The sequence below is a fragment of the Ceratotherium simum genome, chromosome 14 (genome assembly GCF_057802395.1).
Source record: "Ceratotherium simum simum isolate JZ-2026a chromosome 14, ASM5780239v1, whole genome shotgun sequence".
In the NCBI taxonomy this organism is placed as follows: Eukaryota; Metazoa; Chordata; class Mammalia; order Perissodactyla; family Rhinocerotidae; genus Ceratotherium; species Ceratotherium simum.
In genome coordinates this window covers 2,669,593-2,694,398 of record NC_141913.1, presented here as the reverse complement: position 1 = coordinate 2,694,398, position 24,806 = coordinate 2,669,593, and the positions used below count along the sequence as shown (strand labels likewise).

Sequence of the window (24,806 nt, the reverse complement as noted above, 5' to 3'; positions counted from 1 at the left end):
CCACCAGAGAACTGTAATTTTCTCCACCTCTGCACCTGCCTTGAAAGAGTGACTTGTCAGTGAGCTGGTGCCCAGATCTTCAGAGACAAGCAAGGGTCCTTCTTCGGAAAAAGGCCTCCCTAAAACATCTCGAGAACAGATGGATGTTTTTACAGAAATCTAGCTGCTCCTTTCCTTCTGAGAGCAGCCAGAAAAGTGGAGCTCCTCCTTACCTCTTGCCTGCATTATTGCAGTAGCCTCCTCTCTGGTTGCTTCACCCCCCTCCAGTTCAGGCACTTCACCCAGAGTGAGCTTTTAAAAACACACCTGGGCACCTGCCACTTTGCTGTTTGAAAGCCTAGCAGGTCTCCCTACAGACAGCATGGTGGTCACAGGGACCACGGGACTCAGCACGTGCAACACACCTGGTGCACAGCAAGCGCTCCATCAGGGCTAGCAATTACTGTCCTCGTTCTAAGACCAAAGCTTGAGCCTTTGAGGCCAATAAATCCTAACTGACCCTGCTGCCATTGTTTGTTACTGTTTCGCTGACAATAATCCTTCTCAATTGTTTCCTCTAGTGGCTCTATATTTTTCCTGCACTGATTCTATACAGTATTTAGAAGCGGCGTGATTGTTGTTTTGTTCTTGCCCTTGTTAACAAAAAGATCAAACATTCTTTCCATGGTATTTCTTGGAGAACTGTGAGTTTTAAAATGTCTTCACCTCAGAAATCACAGCACATAAGCTTCACCAAATGTAACTGAAAATCTAAGGATACTTTTTTAGACATGACAGGCTTGGAAATGAATAAGTGTAGCAGAAAAAGGAATTTTAATGAGAGATTTGTGACTCTCTTTTTGACATCTATTAATTTATAAAACCTATCAGCACAATTCCCAGGCTCTTCTTGCAGTACCTAAGTCAGGGTGATTAAAGATAAAAATTTAGAAGGGAGAATTATTTTAGAAATTTGGAAATCAAGGTTAGAAATACCTTTTCAAACAGTTTAGTGAAGAATCATTGAATCTCAATTTACTCTGTCCAAAAGTTCAATTTCTACTCTTAAAAGCAAACATTTTTATTGAAAATTATAACCCATTATTAAATTAGAGTCATAGCTGCTCTCCTTTATTGACTGATGTAGCCAAACATCATTGCTTATTGAAGGTTGTGGAAACCGTCACTTTAGAGGTGACCGACTCCTTCTTGTGAGGAAAGTCTTGGCTCTCAGCCTTAGTCTCTGGGTGTGAGGAGGAGATTCTAAACAAAGTCAAAACAACAAGCCGGCGCCAGGCGCAGAACAGACATCCTGGCATGTGGAAGTTTCTACGTGTTGCTAATCACCCCTCCATAAAGACAGAGCTACTCACAGCCTCTGTGGGAAACCCTGAAAGAACCAATTCAGCTCTCACACAGATCAAACATTACTGGTAAAAGTCATCTTACCACAGACCTTGGGCGGAAAGCCTTCCTCATCTGAATGTACTCCCTACAAACCATTATCGTCTTACAAGGATGCTTTGGGAGTGGAAGTGGCGAGTAGGCAAAGGGAAAGATGAAACAAGAACTCCCGAAGGCAAGTGATGTGGGGAGAGGGGTCAGCGGCAACCACAAGTTCCGCCCAAAGTGTAATCATTTGTGAACCACCTCCACCACTTCCCTTATTCTCACAACTTCCCTCTAATTTATTTAAGGATTTAAATACACTTATTTGTAAATGAAATTTCCTATCATTATGGTAAACGGAAAGCCAAAACACCACAGGTAAAGATAACAGAAAAAGTAAATACAATGAAAACAAAACAATGGTATTAATCCCATTAATTAGAGAGGTTACCTAGTGTTACTGAATGCTAAAAGGGCTGAGGCAAAAGAAGTTGCTGATTCTCAGTTTATGGCTCATTCAAGCTCCCTAAACAACCCATTCCAGCTCTGATGCTCAGCTGCTCAGTCACCCTAGTACACTGGAAGTGCTCAACAGCACAAGTGGCTAGTGGCCATCGTACTGGATAGTGCAGACTTCTGTCCTTATAGGAGGAGCCATGCCCAAGTGATTTGGTAGTCATGAAGGTAATCCTGCAACAAGCATCCAACTGCAGATTGAGGAGGAGAGCAGGAAAAAAATAGTTCTAGAGGCAGACAGTAGAAAGAAGGAAATCTTTGTGGATCTGCTAGGATGCACAAGAGCCCAAGGTGGTACCAATGAATGAACAGGAAAGGCTGAGAAAGGAACAAGAGAAGCTAAGAAGTAAAAAGGAGAGAACGAAAGCATCAAGATTAAGATAGGTTCAAGATGAAGGGCATAATGAGAGTTGTCTTCTATGCCTGTCTATGTTCCAATTTATGAGGGACCCGATGCTGCTCTAGCAGGGGGCCCTTCCTTCCCTTGCCTTGAAAAGTTGACCTAAACACTATAACTCACTCAACCCCACCTCTTCCATGCATTTTCTTCTCCAGTTTCCATTGATCTTTTTTTCCTCCAAAATTCTATTGTAGCTATTAGTATGTGCCACTTGGGTTTTTTTCACAGATCTGATATGTAATATTTTATGTTATTTTTATCACCACAATTCGATTATGTGTTGACTGAAAAGAGGGCCCACATCCCCACTTGTAACTTGCAGAGCAGAGAGCTACCAAAGCACACAGCTGAAAGACACTTGTTTCAGGGATTACCTTAATGACTGCCACAGCCATTGAACATGACAGGTAATGGCAGTTCTACAATGACGGAAATGTTCTATATCTGTGCTATCCAATATGATGGTCACTGGCCACGTGTGGCTATTAAGCACTTGCAATGAGGCTGGGGTGACTGAGGAAGTGAATCTTAAATTTTATTTAACTTAAATTAATTTAGATTTAAATAGCCACATGTGGCTAGTAGCTACCATATCAGACAGCTCAGGTTATGATGTACAGTGAACACACCAACGAGGCTGATGGAAGGAGCTGCCAGAGGATTGGCTGGCCCAACCTCTCAGGGAAAGCCCCTTGGTTGGGTCTCAAATTGTACGATCTCTCAGTCTTTCTGAATATGAAATACAATAATCTTAGTGTTAAGAGCTGATCTCCACCCCGCCCCCACCAATTCATATGTTGAAGCCTTAACCCCTAGTGCCTCAGAATGTGATTGTATTTGGAGATAAGGCCATTCAAGAAGTAACTAAGTTAAATGAAGTCACATGGGTGGCCCTAATACAAAACGACTAGTGTCCTTATAAGAGGAGATTTGCACAGAGGGATGACCATATGAAGCAGCACCAAGAGGGCAGCCATCTGCAAGCCAAGGAAAGAGGCCTCAGAGGAAACTCACTCATCAAGGTGCCCATGGACTTCATCATGGACTTCTGGCCTCCAGAACTGTGAGAAAATAGATATCCGTTGTGTGAGCCCCCTAGTGTCTCCCCCTAGTGGCAGCTCTAGCAAACAAATACACTTAGCACTTAGAGATTAATCCTTCCCAGTCATGGAAGCACAGGTACAAAACTGAAGTGACTCCAGTGTGTAACCCAGGATTCTAACGCACTGATTTAAAATGGTGGTATTTCCAAGAGTCCGCTATGCCCATGGTGCTGTATGGAGTGGCACTGCCCGGAAAGCCGAGTCGTTGTGCTGATGCTGACGCTGGTTGGCGAGCAGAGCACTGGAGTAAGTAAGCCAATGGGATGTCTTGTGGGAATGCGCCATCTGAGTGCCGGAAACTGAGAAAACCTGGCTCTGGCAGATGCAGTTCTCCTTCTGCAGCCTAACATTCAGCGCTTGGCTGGATATACACACAGAATTTCTGCTTCTCTGAACACCTTTTCCATACTGAACATTCATATTGTTAATTTTTTTAAGGTGTTACTATCACTGAATTCTTACTCAAGCCATAGTTCATGCAGCAGGGAGACATTCTGTTTCAATACTACAGACCTGTGATGTGTTGACAAAACAGACCCACTCGCAGAGGCAGACACAACCCACAGCCATAGCCTTCAAGACACAGTATCAAAAGAAAGGAAATGTGGTCCGTGGGCTTACCATGGCTATGAACCCACTCCTCAGCTAGGGCTTCCTTTGTAATGATATAGTGTGGGCAACTCTGGTAGCTAGAATTAATTAGGAACTATATGGGGATCTGTAAAGCCAGCAGCAATCTGCAGAGTCCGGGCAATTAATTAAGGGTCAAAAAAAGGGTCTTCCTGCTTTCTTGCTCTGCCTGCTATGTCAAGCCTCAAAGCTATGAAGTCTTGCACGTATGCTGATTTCATGCCTTTTCCATTTCACATTCCTAGCGGTAGAAGATGACCTCAAGAGAGGTCATTATTGCATTGTCATCTTTTCAAAATGCTCACATTTAGATCATCCTTGACAGACGAGAATATTTTCCAGGATATCTGACCTTTGAAAAAGGGGATTTCACAACCTTCCCAAAGAGTTTGTCTATTTACAGTTGCTTTCAAAGGAGGCAGTTACAAAACCACTTTGAAAAAAGTAAATGGTGTGAGTTAGCTACATAAATGCAACTCCAGGTGGAGAACCATGTCAAGAAAAAGAGCGAAAATTTCAATAGATAGGAGAGTTTGGGGCCAATCAGGACATGCAGGGTTAGACACCAGCATCAGTGGTGAGCCTCCTCCTTCCCTCCTGCACCCTCCCATGTGAGGGTCACAGTCAGGGTTCACAGGATGCTGGGAGGCATGGCCCCTTTCATATTTTCAGCAGCTACATGCAATTTGCACATACCCAAAAACTTGAAATGAACTTATAAGCAATTACATTTCCACTAAAATGTATAATGTGATCAGGTTTTTCATTTATTTATTTTTTCATTTTGCCTCTGCTCTCACTGATGACTGCAGCAATCCCTCAATCAGGAGAGAAGGCTGAGGTTTAGTGATTTCATGTATAATTTAGCTTTCTGCTTGTGCCTCTTTCCGTTTTGCAGAAGCTTAGGAAAGTTTGGCAGTTGATCAGATCTTCAAGGACACCAAAGATATACATTTCAGCTCTACCTTTTTATCCTACACCTTCTTTCAATAGAACTATGCACTCAAGTTAAATGAGTTCCTGTAAAATATTACAGAAGTTCAGCCCAGAAGATATGAGATGCCTTTGTTTTTTGCGTTGCTTCCCAAATAAAAATTTTCAGGAAACTTTGGCTGCTATATAAATATTTTCTTTACAAAGACTCCAGGCCTTTCTTTTACATTAGATCCATTAGAGGTTGATTAGCCAGTTTCTTAGACTATATTTGGGGTATGGACTGGGAAGCAGATACAGGGGGCTGGCCAGAAAAAGGAGCTAAAGACACAGCGTATGCCACCCATTCAGAATACCAACATGAAATATTATATACTGAAAAACCAAAATCCTCTATGCAGACATGCTCATGTTTTTCCACAGTTCGTTTTTTTTTCCTATCCTACTTTTCCTCCTACTCATGTTAAATTATAGGCACACAAAATATATTGGCTTTTCCATTGAAATCACTGTTATCTGAAGACTTTGCAAGCACTTATTGTGCTAGAAACAGAAGGTATTTTAAAAGCTGTAGTTCTTCTAATAGCATGCCTTTGATGATCAGTAGAATCCTTTCCAGTTCCCCATGCCAAGAGAACTTTCAACACAAAAACACAAATGAACACACATATATGCACAAAAAACAATAAGCCTTTAAAAATCTTGATCACTTTAAGCTTTGTCTTTACCCTAAAGGATTTTAATTAGATTCTGAAAGTTTGTATAATTGGGAGACTGACTTTTTGAAATATGTTTATTTCTACATACCAAACATTGACAAATAATTTCAACGTCTCTTTTCCACTGCTCCTTTACTTGATCACACATATTGCACTTACTGCAAAAAGGTATTACAATGTTTTATGTGCAGTACGGCATCCCACTGGTGGTCAGTGTCAAGGGACAAATCCACTTTGCTCTCTTTAGCCTTCTTCCACCATGCCTCTTCAGTGTTAACTGTAGCAAATCTACACTGGAGTCTGACTCTCAACACTCCCAAATAAAGTGAAAACTGTACACACAAAACACATAAAACAAGGACTATTTACAAGATGAAAGTTCTTACAACAATACCATATTATCATGCAGTCAATAAACTTAATTTCCAACATTTCACCATTTCTTTATATTTTGGGAAATTGTGACCTGCCATTTGCAATTAGGAGAAAGTTGTAAGCTTTCTGGGCATGTGATGTACATAGAATCCCTGTTCCAATCGCCTCGTCTTCTCCACTCCTTCAGGTTTTACAGGCCCAAAGTACGGGAGAGATGATGAGAGAGATTCTACTTCCTTGCTATACTCAGAAGGTAGCATGAGCCTTGGAGTCAGCTGTCCTGTTCACCTTCCATGAACTTGAATGCTCTAAGCATCAGTTTCCTCTTGTCTATAGTGAAGGCGTATGCGTGGGGAGGGTGTGGCAAGCTTCAAATGAGACAATGCACCGCAGTGCTTAGCCCAGTACCTGGCCCATGGCTGATGGTCAACCAATGTCAGTTGCTATTATGATAAAAATGCTGATTACTCTTACCACCACCATGAAGATGCCCACCACCTGGTTCTTATGATTTTCAAAACCATGAAATTATAATGACTGGTTATTAAACTTCGGCATCACTGGCCTATGTTGACATATCATAAGATAGTCCTGTAAAGATTTCCTTGCCCTGAACAGTCAACCACCATGCCTACTAGATGCTAAGCATAGCGCTGGACACTGCAGAGACCACCCCAAAGAATAGCTGGCCTCGTCCTAGCGAAGACACAATCCAGTCGTAAGGCTTGTGAAATAGACAGCAAATGGTACAGAGCAGTAAATAAACAGAGGCTATATTATTCAGCATGGACTCTCACATGTAGTAAAGGTTTGGAAAAAGGACAGATCAGTGTGGGCGTGATGGTTGGGTGGGAGAAGGCTTCATGGAGATGAAACTCGTGGTGGTCCTCCTAGAACCAACTAGAAGGACCTGGAAAGGTAGAGGGAGACAGGAATGGGCTCCAAGCAGAGGCAAGTGACGCCTGCAACAAAGACAGAGGTATGGGAATTAGGGAAAGGGAGATGAACTGACCTAAGTGAAAGATTTTTATTACTGAACAAGGGGCTACAAGGAGAGGTGGGACAAAGTTCACTGGTGGGGGTCATAACCACCCAGTGCTTTAGACACTGGGAGTTTCTATGCACAGGGGAGTGAGTAATATTTCAATGTGACTCAAGAAAGTGAAGCCTGGTGGGTGGTATAACTGATTTGATCAGAGGTCGTGTCTTGATGGCTCTGGCAGTTATCCAAAAATGGAGGGGCCAAGTTCTGTAACACAGTGGGAAGATCTACTTATACAGTTATGCCTGCACATAGACGTATACACAGGATAGCATTCCCACCATGTCCTATGAGGGAGACATGAATCCCCTTTGTCAACGAGGACTTGGAGGTTTTGAGAGGCGACAGGAAGGGGCAACCACAGCAGAGAGCACAGGAGGACACCAGGAAATGCCTTTAAAAAAAAAAAAAAAAAAAGGGTATGTTTTGTATTTAGTAACCATCATACCAAAGCTGATTGAACAAGAGAACCGGAAAGGGCATGAACAGAAGTGACAGGGGCCTCCTTTGAAATGTCTTGAGATTTTAAGACTTTCTGTTCTCATTCATATCTCACCTAAACAACAGAACAATTCCTTTACTTACTCTTATATTTGTTTTCCTGCAAAGGTCTGAACACAAGAGTCTTTGGAACCATTAATGTCTTTACTTTCGCATTATTAGCTTCCTCATAAATCAAATGGACATATCTGAAAGAGGATGCTTTGATTTTTATTATCCATGTAATCACAACTTTAAAATCTAGCACTTACTTTTTATGCAGTCACTTTCTTACAGCACCTACTAGTTGCAGGTTGCAGTAGAAACACGTTTTCTACAATGACTGTGGGCTGAAGGATAATCACATGTGTTCCATAAATAAATAGTGACCCTTCAACATGCAATGCTGGAATGGTGCCTGATGTCAATCAAAATCCCAATGAGCTCCTCCTTGATTAATTATGTATGCAAGCTGACTATGACATCGCAGGAATGTTTCCTGAGGACAGAGAGCTCTGACTCTTATCCACCCTTGCTAAAAGTTTTCTGACTTTGCTTCACCGGGTGTTCTGGCACTTACAGTGGTGCATAGGCTTCGCTCCTAAGGATCTGAATGTCTAAGAGTGCTCCTGAGGGTCCTTGTAGAAAAAGTGTTTGTATGTCTAATTATTTAACCAACGCTTAGAGGGATGTCATACTGAAAAATGGTCTTACAAGAGCAATGCCAGCACAGCTCAAGCACTGATTAAATTGTTTTGACATAATTGCCAGTTCACAAGAATCATGACAGCCACTACTCAAACAATTTTGGAGGGAAAACTATTGACAAGAGTCACATGGGAAAAGCACTGGAAAAGCAATTATGAAGAATCATTAATTTATTTTATGAGAACATTGATGTCAAATATTGGCATTTTTTTTAAAAAAAAAGCATTAAAGGTATCTGACCAATACAGTAATCATGGCTAGAAGTTAAACACATAAATTTAAAATTTTTATTTAGTGCAAAATAGATCAAATTCCACGTTCTGAAATCCACCCAAAGCTGTTTAAAGTAGTTAAGAGGTCAATAATACTAATGAGATCTGTGCCAAGCTATAAAGAAAAAGTTGGACAAGCACATTGGACATCAGGGTCCTAAACAACGCATAAACCACTGAGGACTCCGTGAAAGATTTACTCCCCACCGACAATGCATAGAGCATCATGACAACACGCAGTCCAGCCATCTGCATCTACCAGTGCGACCTGACACTCCCAAGACAGTCACAATGGTTTCACAATGCTTTCACTGGGAGTGGGTCAGCTGCCACCCTACTGGAGAAGTGCTGCGGGACTGAAATGAAAACTTTACAGGACTGCACGCTGACAGTCAGAACTAATGGTCAGAGGATTTTCCAAAGGGCAGAGGAAAATGGGCAAACTATATGCGGCTTTTCAGCAATTACTTGTTCATCAGTTTTAAATTGTTTCTCAAGCTCCAATTTCTCCTCCTTCCTGCTCATCAGACTTACAGTACAAGTTGTACTGTTTTTAAATATAGGCAGCCTTGAATTACAAATACAACTAATAAAAGACCCATATATAGCAACTATTACTATTGTACCTGCTGATTTCTCCCAACCTCTGACAACAGAGAAAATGTTTCCACTGGGACGATCTTGTTTAAAAATTAGAGCTAATTTTGGACAAAGATCGGAAGGCTCAGCAGTGGAAGGAAGAGAAGAAAGAACAGGTGCTGCGATGGGAGAGATGTGGGCCTGGCTGAAGTCCAGGCTGCGCGGCAGTGACCAGAGAGATAGGAAGATAAATGATGAGCCCAGGGAAGCATGAAAGAAGAGGTGACTGAGCAGAGGAGTGGAACACATAATCCTATTTTTCAAAACCACTGCGATTCATAGAGGAAAGTCAAGCTGGCAAGGGGCTCACATAAATGATGAAGACTAGAGAGATCCATGTAGGGAATCTACGCAGGGAAATTAGACAGGGATGTTCACTCCATTTTATAGGTGTGTCCTATGTGGACAGATGAGGAGCAAAACTGGAGGGCAAACACAGAGGTAAGGGGTCTGTGATCAGATGAGAGAAACGTGACAAGTGGCTATTGCAGGAGCATCTCCCATAATGGAAGGATGGCGGCCAAGCGTGACAACTGTCATTAGTCACCAAGAGTCAAGGGTAGCAAAGGCCCATGTTGCAAGGGAAGCATGGCCAGAATTGTTATAGGCCTGCAACCCTGACACCACTGGAACCATGTGACAACCTGGCTGAAAACATGGTTTTAGGATGTAAGAAAGATATGCAGTCTTCAACGAGTTCCTAATTACTCCGGTAGGAAAAAAGAAAAAGGGGTGGTCTTAAGGACTGAAACCAAGATTTATTCATCCTTTTAATCCTAGACCTAGCTTTGAGGGTCCTCAGTAAACATCTGCTGAATGCGTGAATGAGTAAATTAAAGAAATGCTACCTTGTAGATGCTACTAATCCCAGGGAGTCTTTGTTGTCAGGGAATCTCCTTATCATGAGACATTTGGAGAGGAAGAAAGATATCTATGAGAAGAAGCGTAAGCAATTAAATTAATTCTAGATTTTAAAATATGCATGCTAACATTTCTATAGTGATTAGTAAAAGAAAAGAGAATGTATAATTTCCAGATTGGTAGAGAGAAAAATGGAATGAGATAAACAAAAATTCAATTAACTAAAAATAGAAAGAAAAGGTGGGATGGGGGGAAGGAGCAAAAGAAAAAGTGGAACAAACATAACTCACAAAATGAGGTGATGAGAATGAACTCAAAAACATCAGTAATCACAGCAAATTAAAAAGACAGTAAGTGGTCAATTGATAGAGTTTAAAGATAAAAGCTGTAAGACATGACTGAAATAACAAAATCCAGCTAGATCATATTCACAAGAGTCACAATTAAAATAAGAGAGCTTCAAAATATATCCAGGAAAATCCTAATGAGGAGGAAACCGGCATAGTTATATTGAAATTAGACAAAAACTGTAAAGTAAAAATATTACTCAAGACATTGGTGTCACTGCCTAATGATGCAATGTTCAATTTGCATGGAAGAGATGACAATTGTTAACTTGTATTTACCTAATAACTTAGCTTCAAAATATACGACCTCAGGGTCGGCCTGGTGGTGTAGTGGTTAAGTTTGTGCGCTCCGCCTCAGCAGCACGGGGTTCCCAGGTTTGGATCCCAGACGTGGACCTATGCACCACTTATCAGGCCCTGCTGTGGCAGCATCCCACATATAAAGTAGAGGAAGATGGGCATGGATGTTAGCCCAGGGCCAATCTTCCTCAGCAAAAAGAGGAGGATGGGCAACAGATGTTAGCTCAGGGCTAATCTTCCTCACTAAAAAAAAAAAAAAAAACAAACCTCTTTTACCATATCTCTTTCAATAACTGGTAGATGAAATAGACAAAAGGCTAGTAAGTAGACAGAAAATTTGAACAACAAAAATTTTTAAAACTTGATCTTAAGAATATACAGACCACTGCACTCAACATTGTTGTTAACAATACATAAAATATTTAAGAAAATGGACCACGTTAAGGCTCTAAATAGTGTCCATAAATTTCAATGAGTTTTCTCTGATTATAATGCAATTAAGTTAGAAATCATTAATAAAAAGACAACAAAAAAATTTCCCATGCACACACATATGTACTCACATGCTCTAAATAACTTATGGGTCAAAAAAGAAATTGTAATGAAAATTTAAAAATACTTAATATTCAATGATAACAGTACTTAACTGTGAGAGGAAAAATTAATAGTTTTAAATAAATGCTTATATTAGAAAAAAGAAAGATTGAAAATTAATGTGTTTAGCACTCTGTTTAAGCATAAGAACAGAATAAACTCAAAAACGTAGAAGAGAACAAATAAAGAGCAGGAATAGAGGAAATTTTAAAAATGCTCTATGAAAGATCAACAAAGCCAAAAGTTATTTCTTTGAAAAGACTAATAAAACCAACAGACTGCTGGCAAGAATATTCAAGACAAAAGAAAGATAGAAGGCACAAATAAACAATATTAATGATAATAAAGGAAAAAAGAACGAGTACAAATAAAAAAGATAATAAGAAAATATTAACAAATAAATGTCTATAAATAAAAAAAACCGACAAAATGTACCAATTCCTAAGAAAATATTAACTATAAAATTAACTCAAGAAAAACTAAAAATCCAGAATAGTCCTATAATTATTGAAGAAAAAAGGTAATTAAAAATTTTACCATGAGGAAAATGCCAAATCTAGCCAGTTTTACAGGCGAGTTCTAAAGATAATTTGAATCTTACAGGAACTCTTTTGAGAGAATAGAAAGAACACAAAATGCTATCTCATTCATTTTAAAAAAGCAAATATATCTTTCATTCTAAAATGAGAAAATGGAGATTTGAGAAGGATAATTAAGAGACTAGTCACTCATGAACATAGACGCAAAAATCATTAGTGAACACTATTCAGCAATATTTAACATGTATCATGACCGAGTTAGGTTTATCCCATGAATGAAGGGGTTGGTTCAATATTAGAATATCAATTATATTAGTTAACTCACCACACTAACATATTAAAGAAGAGAAATAAAATAATTATTTTGTGTAAGAATAAATGCTAAAAAAGCATTTGATCAAATTTAATATCTATCCATGGTAAATAATATTAATAAACTAGGAATGGAAGGAAATTTTCCTTAACATAATTGCAACTAATTGTTAATCATTAAAGGCCCTTTCTCTGAAAATCAGGAAGAAGACACTGATGCTTGCCAATCTAAGTTTTATTCAGCACTGTATTGGAGCGTCTAGTCAGCTTTATAAACAAGAAAAAAATAGGTAAAATGAATGAGGATTACAAAAAATCAAAACTGTCATTAATGAGAGTTGACATGATTTCTCCACAGAAAACTCCATAATAATCTACACACAAATCATTGAAATAAAGACTGCCGAAAAACGTTTCTGGACAAAGGAGCAATATACAAAAGGCAATAGCATATGTGTGTGTGTGCGTGTATAAATTTATTTATACATATATTCTATATACTTGCAATAAAAAGAAAATATAACTTTAAAGATTTTATTTATTTATTTTTTTCCCCTTAAAGCCCCAGTAGATAGTTGTATGTCATAGCTGCACATCCTTCTAGTTGCTGTATGTGGGACGCGGCCTCAGCGTGGCCGGAGAAGCGGTGCGTCGGTGCGCGCCCGGGATACGAACCCGGGCCGCCAGCAGCGGAGCGCGCGCACTTAACCGCTAGGCCACGGGGCCGGCCCAGAAAATATAACTTTAAAAGATACTATTGCCATAACAAAAAAAGTATACCTAACTAAAAGATGTATAAGATTTTCTGGAGAACATTTTGAAACTTTATTGAAAAATATAAAAGAAGATCCAAATAAACGGAGACATAAACCATATTAACAGATAGGATGATCCAATATTGCTAAGTCAATTCTCCAAAGCTTTACAAATAGATCCCATGCAATTCCTAACAAAATTACACAGAGTTTTTCAAGAAACTGACTGATAAAATGTCCATATTTTCCATGGATGAGGTGATTCTAAATCACAGAAGCACAAAGCCTAAGGACTGCCAACATGTTTCTAAAGAACAAGAAGGCCACAGAAGAGCTCGCGCAAGTCAGCAAGAGACATTAGCACTCCAGTAAAAAAGGAGGCCAGTAAACATGCGAAGACATGTTCAGTTTCAAATGGAACGATAAGGACATTCTTTTTTCACCTATCAAATTGGCAAAGATGAAAAAAAAAAAACTAATGCTCATTTTAGTGCAAGTGTATCACGTAAGCATTCTAGCAGAGAGTGCTGATGACAACGGTGAATTGGTACAACCTTTCCGGAAAGTAAGTTGTCAATATGCATAAAGAACGTTAAGGGTTTTATGCACTTTGAACCAGTAATTTCACCTCTTGACATCTATTTTCTATAGAAAATAATGGAGGTATATCCAAAGAATTATTCATAGCAGTGTTCATAGCAAAGACATAGGAAATATTTGTGATATATTTTAAGTAGGAAAACTAGATATGAAACTATATAAAGATTCTACTGCATTAAAATATTGGATGGAAATACTGAAAATTGATAGTGGGTTTATGGGTGATTGTTATTGTCTTGCTTTTCCTTCTCACTTTTCTTAAAATTCCCAAATTCCTTTCAAAAATTATGTGTTGCTTTTAAAGGAAAACAATAATAAAATTGGGACTTGGGAACCTTTAAAAACATATTTTGTTACTCTGTATCCTTACAACTGTTTTTCATCATTAAAATAGAGAAAAAATAAAATCAAGCATTCTCCTTAAGCAGATAAATTATGTTAATTGGACTTATAGTATATTCTGTTCATGTTTCAAGAAGTAAGCTTTAAATACACTTAGTAATCAGCCACGTAAAATATTTTGGCCATAAAATTGGCAAGGAACTCAAATGCATAATTACCTAAAGCACATAAATACAATACATATAAAAACATATGCTGTATATTTATAATTAACACTGAATACATTATAATTATTCAGTATCTCTTGTATAATTTCCCTCAAGTAAACAGATAAAAGGTTTTCCGTGTGTCCCTAAAGGGCAACCATAGAGAATAAAGGGAGTGAAGAAGTTTTTTACATTTTTAAGATACTAAATAATATGAATGAATTTCATCAAGGACATAAAATTTATTTTATTTCAGAAGATGCAATAGAAGAAATTGCAAAAGTCAGCATGTTCTCATTCTTTTCAGTGATATGACAGGTCAAAAAAATTATGGGCTCTGATTCAATATTATTTTGGTCTACATACATAACGCGTAACAATGATGTGAATTTATACCATATAAAATGTGAAATAAATTAAGTAATTTAAAACATTTAAACCATATATTTCCTTATTATTCACGATCCTTAAAAACTGGGACAGCGGGCATTAGGTATGTAACGCAACTACGATCATAAACACATTTCAGACATCATGAGGCCTTGATACAAAAATGGACTAATATCATTAGCATATCCTCTCAACTCAGAGTTCCTGGTGCTTTGGAGATGGGGTGGGGGTTATAGGTGGGGGTGGGGGTTAGAGGTGAGAGTGGAAGGGGTTGAAATGGGAGAAGTGAGAGGAAGAAAAGATGGGAAGGGAACATCAGGATAGAAACCCCTCATTCAGAGATGCTGAATAAACTCAAAACTGGAGAGAGAGAGAGCCAGACAACTGCCGGTGGATCCTAAGTGATGGCACTTTCCACAGCAGTGACTGCCAGACTGTGGCTCTCAGGCAGCTAGTCAGTGTCGCCCACTGGAAAACCTCCCATCCATGGAAATATGCCAACCAAACTGGAAGTCTGGCATCACTGAGGTGAAGGCACTACTAATAATATCAGAGATGTTTAGTGAGTGCTTGGTCTTCACAACTGATGGTGTTGCTTCAGGAAAGTGGAGTGAAGAGCCCAGCATTAGGGTCTCAGCAGAGACTCTTCAGTGACATGACAGGTCAAAGACTTGGGACCCAAGTCTTCTGATTGCCAATCTATTGTCCTTTCTACTATATGGCACTATTGTTTGGAAAAAATAATTGACTTTTCAACTGGTTATTTATGTATCATTTAATCAAAGCTTAAAGGTGTTATCTCGGTTCTGCCTGGAGGTCAGAGATCCAGTTAACAAGGTTGTCACTATCATCCTGTATCACCTCATTGAGAAAAGATTCAACATCTTCCAGAGAAGATCTTTTAGAAAAACTTGGGCATTCACACACAACTCAAGTTTACACATTCATTTTCTCCCTCTCTCCTTCCGTCCTCTCTCTACTGGGTTGGTTGGCAGTAATAAGCCAGGGAGGCAGCATATAGAATCTATGCTCTCAAGAGCTGTAGCTTGATTTTAGCTTATAACTGCTCCTGGTAGGTTTCCGACGAGCCAGGCAGGCTGATACCTGCAGAATGATTTTTCCTGCGTCTCTTAACAATGAAAAACATTGAAAAACAATGAAAAAGAGCAGGAGAGGAGCAATGTTGGAATGACCTCACTCTCAGAGCTGGGGCACTGAGCGAGGTTAATGGGCAGCATCTGCAGCCGCTGAGATGTGGAAACACACACGAGTTGGTGCTTCAATGGAGCCCCCAGGGCTGGACGGGTCCTCTGCCAAAGGACAGAACACTTCAAAGCAAACAAAACTGCACAGAGGAAAAATAACACTCTTGCCATGAAATCACAAGTCAAATCAATAAAACACAAGGTTAATTTCCATAGATCTGTATCTCCGTGGTATTGCATGAGGAGGTGATGTAGTGTAATGGAAAGAACATGGAGTTTAGAGTCAACAGATTATGGAATAAATCCTATCACTCCATAGCAGGATGGCTTTGGGCAAGTTACCTAAATTCTGAGTCATTTCTTCATTTGTAAAATGGATATGATAATAATGTAATAGCCCTGTGGTTAGAAACATCTGTGTGTGTGTGTGGTGTGTATCTTCGTACAGTGCTGACACATTAGTTCTTAGACAAAGTTAGGCACCCATCAACATCATCATCAAAATTCTAAGAGCCAAGCAAGATTTTGTGAAAAGTCTACTCCTCAAAACCTTGCTCCCCACTGACATATGTCCATAATAGCACAAATTACCTCTATGAGCTTTGAAACTGTGTATGATGACATATAGCTTCTCTCTTAGAATAGTCATGTTACAAAATGCACTCAAGTCTCATCTAAATAATTCACATTATTTCTATTGGGGTTAAATAAGAAATTTAAAGCAAATATGGATTAAAATATTTATCCTAAAATTTTTAAATATATGGTTGCATTCAACAAGTAAAATGATCAGACAGAAGCACGTCCATTCTTACTGTTTTTAAACGATTGGTATTGGTAAGGTTCAAGTAGGTCAGCACAGCTTTTTCAGGTTGGATGCTGCCAACCCACAAAATCCTGTATGATGATTGGCACCATTCTGAGCATGTATTTTGTAATAGTTCTAGCCATCTTTAATTTCATTTTCCCTTCTAGAGTTGTACGCATTTACATAACACAGAAATCAATATAAACTGATTTATAAAGTAACTTATATTTAGTAGTGTGTGTCAAATACCTATTGAAGAAATCAATTAATATATACTCTACTATCCTTCAGTTAATATACTGCCTACTATATTATCAATTAATATACTGACCACTGTATTATCAATTAACATGTTGCCTACCATGTTTTGAAACCCAGAGCTATGAGACTGTGGAGGGAATGGCTGCTTCTGATTGGAGATATAGGAAAGCTTCAGGAGGAGGTAACATCTGAAGGGATCTGGCAAGTAAAGAAGGAGCTGGAAGTCCCTCCAGGCAGAGGCCACAACATGAAGCACAGCCCAGAGACACGGAGGTGCCTCGAGTGTGATAGAGGGTGAGTAATTCAGAAGAGCACACAGTGGAGAGTAGCTGCACTTAAAGTTAGAGCCTGAAATACAGGCCAAGGTCATGTCATAGAGGCCTGAGTATGCCATGCTAAGGAGTTTCTTATTTTTGGAAAGAATCCATAGCAGATATTTGAGCAACAAACATGATAATATCTATGTTTTACAAAGAAAAGTGGTTGCAGAGCAGAGGACAGACTTGAAGGAGGGAGACTAAATGCCAAGAGTTAAATTAGGAGACTCTCACAACAGTTCAGGCAAGAGATGAGGGCCCGGCAGCGGGACTGGAGAGGGAGGGGCAGAATTGGGAATGGTGGGGAGGGGAAGTAGTTAGGACTCGTGACCTCTGATGTGGAGGAGGGGGAGAGGGCTGGAGAAGGACAACTGTGCCAAAGCCAGCCAGACCAGGTCAGTGGGTGGGGACACCAGGTACACCCGAGGCCAGCAAGTGCTAGGACACAGGTGGGCTTTCAGTCTCTCTGGGCTGGGTCCTGTGACTAAGGGGATCCGACACTGAAAGCATGTTAACAAGAGGGAAGAGTACTCAAGTTCTTACAGGATAGAAAAGAAAATTCTAATAACCAGCTTCAAATGGAAGCCAGACAGTTGGCCAGAGGTGCTTCAAACAAATTGGTAAATGTCTGCTGTCATGAACTATCAACAGCAGAAGGATGGAGAGTCATAGAAAGTAAAAAGTTTTAATCAAATTTTCTGAAGTTTGAGCTTGTGCATAATATTATCAGGGGCATGGGCAAAAGGAAACCGGATTAAAAAATCAGCTAACACATAAAAGGTCCTGAAAGGAAGCACAACAAATGGAGCATGCAGCAAATAAAACAGACACTTCTATATTCATACTTTAGAAAAAATAAACCAAGTATTCATGGTAAAATAAACCCTCTCTATTGCATTATTTAAAAATATGCAGAAACTTTTTTTCTACTAAGAAAGTATCCATAAACACCTATACTTGACTTGCCCCAAATATCTTGAAGCAATCTCAAAATTTAAGATAGAAGCTTTTGTCATATTCTTGCAGACCTGCCTCAGCATTACCATAATAATTAAAGGAAAAAACATATCAAAACTCATTTGGCTGCTACGGCCTTTCGAGGCACAGCTGTTGTAATTCTTAATACATGTACAGTGCTTGCCAGTGCTCCCCCCAACTCCCAGCCTTAGCTTTCAAAGGTTTTGTTGCTTGTTTTGTATCCTGTGGGATAGAAAATAACCTGCACTGATTGTGGCAATTGATTGACTCAGCTGGTGCCTCAGAATATGAAATGGGAACTGAACAGCACATCTGATAATTGTGTGGGCTGGAGGTGAGTGGGAAGGGGTGCCTGCCCCCTGGACTGCACGCAGAAGCATGGAACCAGCTGTGTCAGGCAACGGTCCCATCAGCTCTAGTAACACGAAGTACCTCTTATTCCCCCTGTCCTGCCTCTGCTGTCCAAGTCAACAAAGGGGCTGCTGCGCACTCTTGTCAGAATTTCTCTGGGGGACGTGCAATCCTCCCTTTGCCGATGAACCTCCCCCGGGAGACCAGGTGCTCTCCTCTCAGCTCTGCTGCCCGCCCCTCTAAGGGTCAGGGCCTGTCTGGCCAGCTAAGGGCATCTGGACAGGGAATTATAACTGCATCCTCCACAGGGAGGAGGTGGTTTTCAGGGTGTGGTTTTCTTTTAGGTCCTGTAGGCTTCCCTGAGGTGGGAGGCAAATAAATAGAAAACAGATTTTGGAGGGCAAGAGAGACGTTTTAATGATCATTACTACTTAACTTGCCACAACTTTGTCAAATAGAGACAAAAGCATCAAATATAACCTTGTGCTTGCATTTAACAAAATAAGTTATTTTACTTAGAAAACAGGGAGAAGGATGAGCAGGGAAAACATACAATCCACACATTATTTAAAAGACTTACGAGGAGCTACAAGGAGCTGGACAGGTTTAAAGAAAATCCAGGTTCCTGAGAAAAATGCACAGGTTGTACTTAAGCCTGAAGATTTTGGCATAATGTCTTCAATTCCCATTTAAATTGAGCTAAAAAACAATCTCCATGTTCCGTTAGAAACTCAATCCCCAGTGTTTGCACCCTGGAGAATTATACAGGAAAACGCAGGTCGGGTAAGGAGGATGCCTTTCTAAGTCTATGTAGATATACACCCACACACATGCATATTGTTTTCAAGAGTAGGCTGCAAAGAGTTACTTAGGGTTTATAAGTTTCAGTTCTAGTAACTGGAAAATAAATTTTTGTGCCCCAGAGCGATATTGATTATTAGCTAAGGAAACAGCGCCGTCTGTTTTTCAGGATGCCCTATCTGGGAGTAGTTTTAAATTGCTGTCCTTCCTCGATCTTCATTTTACAATGATGGAGAAACGTATTCTTTCAGAATTATACAACTGTTTTCCTACTCAAGGTTAATGTCTTTCTGCTTGGATCCCCAAAGAGACTTAAGATCAGTTTGAAAAACAAGGGCTAAAGAAGCCTTCTGGGGACTACAGAGGGGGAGAAATTCACTCTACAAGCCCTCAGGGTTACCACTGAGGCGGCCCCCTCCCATCTTTCTCCCTGTGGCAGGATGGAGCAGTTTACAGCTCTACAGCCGCTGGAGCAATGAGAAGTGACGGGCCCAGGACCCCCATGTCAGGACAAGGCCTGTGGGTTCAGGGCAGAGCTGTAGAGTCCTGGTGCATCTCCCTTTTCGACTCAGGTGATAAAGGCTCAGACGTCTGCAGGGCAGGATGGCTCAGCCCTACGCTGCTCCCCTTGAGTGCAGCTCTCTCCTTTCTCCATTCTTGGTAAACCCATGGATTTTCCCCAAAAGGTTGGCACAGCCTGCTTGCTTGTTGGGAAAGAGACCAGCTCCTCTTTCGCAGCCCCATAAACAAACTTGCCCTTTCTCCTGAGACCCCTGATCCACTTCTCACTGACAACATGCCATTTTCTGTTCAATTCAGCATGTTTACTTTTTTACTGTGATTCAGGTCTGAGTTTCTTTTGAATCACATTATTGCATTTCCCTGGTGAGATGTGCCACATGACGACCTTGTCAGACCAAAATCAAATGAAATTTGCACCGAGTGCTGCCTGTCTCATCCCACCACGTTTTCTCTGTGGTTTGGACACACTTCTGTCAGCTGCTTGAGCAGGAATGAATCCTTCCAGCCTGTAGGCCAATTTTTAGATATTTCTGCCTTGGAAAAGAGAAAGACGAATTGGTTGAAACACTGTCAATAGCGAGAAAGACACTATTTCAAAACTATTTTACAATCTAGATGGTTGGTTTTTCCCAATATACATGGATTGAAGAAAACCAGAAAGACTGACTGGATGACTATGCTAAGTCACAGAAGCTACTGGAGACTTGCCTGACATTTTATCCCCAGAGATGCTTCAGGATTGAAGTAATTCATTGCTTTACCGAGTGTTGAAGCCAAGCATTCCACAGCACTTTTTGAATGGGGATGGAGCAAAGTAGTTCATATTACATTTTTTCAGCAAATACATTTTCCTCTCCCCTTCACTTTTTTTTTTCTTGGTGAGGAAGATTGCCCCTGAGCTAACATCTGTGCCAATCATCCTCTATTTTGTATATGGGACACCGCCACAGCATGGCTTGACGAGCAGCGTGTAGCGTGCCCAGGATCTGAACCCTGTGAACCTCAGGCCACTGAAGTGGAGCGTGGGCACTTTAGGCCGCCTAAGCAGAGCGTGTGAACTTAACCACTATGTCTCCAGGCCGGTCCCTCCCCTTCACTTTTTTGGGTGTGGATTATTATCTTTCAAGCGATTCCTGTGTGTCTCGTACAAATAACGTTTACAACATTAAGCTGTTCATACTAAATACATCTCCATCAAAGTATGGGAATGAGACTCTGGTTACTTGAGTCTTTCTTCTTGTCTCACGGCTTCCAGAATGACGTCCAAACTTCTCGATGGGACACATGGGGCCTTTCACGATTAGAGCCCTGACTACCCTCGTCCACCAGCCCCTCCTAGGATTCAATTTCCCAGTGCACCCCGTTCTTTCCCTCTTTCACCTTCTCCTGTCCAACTCCCACTCATCCTTCAAGGGAAAAGTCATCCTTGCCCGGTCTTGCTCCCCAGGCTGGCTCAGGTGCCCCCAGTGGCCTTCAAAGCAACACTGCATATCTCTCCTGTGGGTTTAAGTGAATGCACATGCTACAGTCCCTGTGTTGGTGCTTCCTCCGGCAGAGTGAGCTTCCTGAGGGCAGGGCGTGAAGTTCCCCCATGAGTCCCCAGCACCAGCAGTGTCAAGATTCACAGCACGTGCTTAGTACTCTCTGCTGAACTAATGAGCGCAACTTATTAGGTTAAACTTTCCCCCAAATCCTACTCAGCCAAAGATACCAGTAGAACTATTTTTTTAAGAGCATTCTGTGGTCTACAGTCACACCATTCTTTAGAACTTTCCCAACTCAGATATGAAAATACTATTTTAGCAATAAAAGGTGACAGTATATATTATAAAATACTTATTTTCACAGTTCTCAAACTCTTTATCCACAGAATAAAACCTACCTACTTATTTAAGTTACTTTTTAATGGGAACTTTTGCTGATATATGATACATAGTAAGGGGCTTAACAAGTCCTGTAGATGAAACAAAAATGTACTGAGCCCTTTCCATAAAGTGACTGGCTCACTCTGTCCTCAGAGTGCTGGACACAAGAGATGACAGAGACATACTGAAACCACCATATGACACAGTTTCCTTAAACATAAAATGGTATGAACTTCCTCTCTTGGATCTTACTATAAGTTAGTATTTTTCTTTTACTAGCTAACATTTCAACGGAATGCCAGATACAATTCTAGTACTTATGATGTATTAAAGGACTTAATCCTCACAACAACCTTATGAGGTTGATACTATAGTTATTCCATTTTACAGATGAGGAAACTGAGGCCCAGAAAGGTTAAAGCATGCCCAAGGTCACACAGCTAATGAGAAGACTATGAATATAGGCAGTCTGGCACCAGAGCCTAGGTCCCAAATCACGGCCTCTCAGTATTTTATCTGTGAGATTCACACTACACCAGGCAGACACAAGGCTCCTGACTCTCGATGTGGGTTAAAGGTAAGAATGCATATTTCACCACGCTATTCAAAGAGGCACATTTGGTTAAAGTTCTAAAGCCAAATGAACTTTAAAAAATAACTGCTTAAGGATTTTCTAGATTCACACTAGAATAAAAATTCCCTGGTGTTAGAGAAACTGCAGCCTGGGAATTTTCACGGCCCTGCTAATTCCCATAAGCTTGGCTGTGCCTCTAGAAAAGATGTGGGCATACAATTCAGTGACACAAGCAGGCAAGGACGGCAAGGGCTGGATGCCAGGCTTCAGGTGAGACACTTCTAACAGGCGTCCCCTTGTCCCTGCAGCTACTGCACAGGTTCATCATGAACCAGTACCCCTCCTCACGTCCCATTACTCTCTCCCCCAACGGTCCTCCTGCCAACATCAACATCCTCCCAAGAGGGTAGGGGGAGGGAGTACTTAATAATCTGAACGTTACTGAGTGCCAGGATTATTCCTAACAGAATTTACCATTTCATGGTTCTCTCAATAGCACCTTCCTATTTGTGCCTGCTTTGCTCTCTAGTGTATGTTCTTTTTCATTTTCTCCCTTCCTTATTTTTTTTTTAGAAAAACAAATTGATATTGGTTTTGGCGTGTAAAAGTATTTACTTCTTTCTCCCAGCTTTATTGAGATATACTTGATATATAACAGTATGTAAGTTTAAGGTGTACAATGTGATGATTTCATACACATCTTATTAACTTTTAAGCAGTCCTCTCTGACCCACTGACTAGCTAAAATGAGAATAAGAGTTTCTTGAAATGTAATTAATCAGACCTGGTAGTCTAGAGGTTAAGATTTGGTGCTCTCAGTGCTGTAGCCTGGGTTTGTTCCCTGGTCAGGGAACCACACCATCCGTCTGTTGGTTGTCACACTGTGGCACCTGCACGTTGCTGTGATGTTGAAAGCTATGCCACCAGTATTTCAAATAGCAGCAGGTCACCCATGGTGGACAGGCATCAGCGGAGCTTCCAGACTAAGACAGACCAGGAAGAAGGACCTGGCCACTTACTTTAAAAAAAAATGAAAATGCTGTGAATAGCAGCAGAGCATTGTCTGATACAGTGCCGGAAGGTGAGAAGATGGCACAAAAAGACCAGGCAGGGTTTCACTCTGCTGTACACAGGGTCACTAGGTAATTAATCAATTAATTAATACAACATTTTATTTCAGAGCATGACAACTCTTAATGAATCATTCATTACAATATGCTTGAAATGAGTATAAACTGTTTCAGTTTGCACTTATAAATCATATTTCTTCAGGAGATCTGAATGGGAAATAATTTTTTGCATACTTTCAAATGTGTTATAAAAATCCCAAGGTAGGTATTTTAAAATAGTCCATGAAAAATTGGACTCAGGTTATTTTATAAATTGTTATTTGAGCCTATAGCTAATCTCTTTGACATTAACATCTTTAATAAACATTTGAGCAATATCTGCATTCAGAATATTGGATAGAACTAAGACATCTCTATTCATTAGGCTTATATTTTCTCAATAACCTAATTTTGTCTTTCATAAGATATTAATGCTTTTGGAAGTCTTACACTTAATCCTATTAATTCCTAAGCTAGCCTTTAAAAGTGCATGAGGAAATATGCAAAGGCAGTCAATTTCACTGAATTATAAGTTAAATCGCTAAAGGTAAATCTAAGCATTTGAGGGTTCCTAAAATGCAGAACTTCATCTGAAAATATTTTCTGGATATAAGTCAAACCCTTGGGGCCTGGTTTGAGTTAGTTTCCTTGGCTTTGCAGTCTTCTCAACTAAGGTCATTGGCAATATACGAGGATGCACATTTCAGCAGAGTGAAGGTGTCTATTGGTCTGTGCTGCACCAAAGACCTAGTCTTCAAAGAAGCGTAGCAGTGGCATGCTCTGACTGCTGTAACGAATCTTGGGTGATGAAGCTCAGAATGGAGCTAAACCCAAGACAACACAGCAGCTGGGGCATAAATGAAGTATATGAGTGTGCCCCCAAGAGGAGAAAGAAGCAGAGTTTGAAACTCTTAGGATTTGGAGGTGGGAGGAACTGATTTCAAAACTACTTTAATTCCAGACAAGATGTTTCCCACAGTGAACAAGTTTGGTAGATACAGGACGGAAACACATTCTAAGATTTTAAAAACCACATATCCATATAATTTTATTTTTACTATAAGCACGCTACCTTATCTTCACCAATGACTGTGAACTAATTTTAATAAGGTAAAAAGAGAAATCCCCCCCCCACCCTTCACTCACACACACACTCACACACACTCACACTCACACACACACACTTAGGTGATGGCTTGCTTCTCTGAATCAAACTTCTCCAAATCAATTAATTCTCTTCAGTTCTTAAATGACTTTCCAACAAAATTAGCTAATGACACAGGCTGTGACGGAGGTGAGCCCTACATCTTATATACGCTAAGAGAATATCACTGTTCCTGGAAATGCCCCTGAAAGCTGTCTGCACTAGATCCCAGGACAGTGACATGCTCTCTGAGTTGGCAGGACAATAACAGCTGTCACAGCCATGACACTAGCCAGTCCCTTTACTGCTGTCTAATCTCCACCACATGACATCGATGGTCGGTCCATAATTGTTTTAAGTGGACAGTTTCTTCCTGCGGTAACTACTACAAATCCTGCTATTAGGATTTAACATCATATTTAATTATAGGAAAAGCCAAG

The 24,806-nt window shown here is 40.3% G+C and overlaps 1 protein-coding gene across 2 annotated transcripts in view; it reads right to left on the bottom strand.

The window, feature by feature from the left end:
• Window positions 1-24,806, bottom strand: part of PTPRM (protein tyrosine phosphatase receptor type M) — a 771,664-nt gene that overhangs the window by 117,787 nt on the left and 629,071 nt on the right. The window lies entirely within an intron of this gene.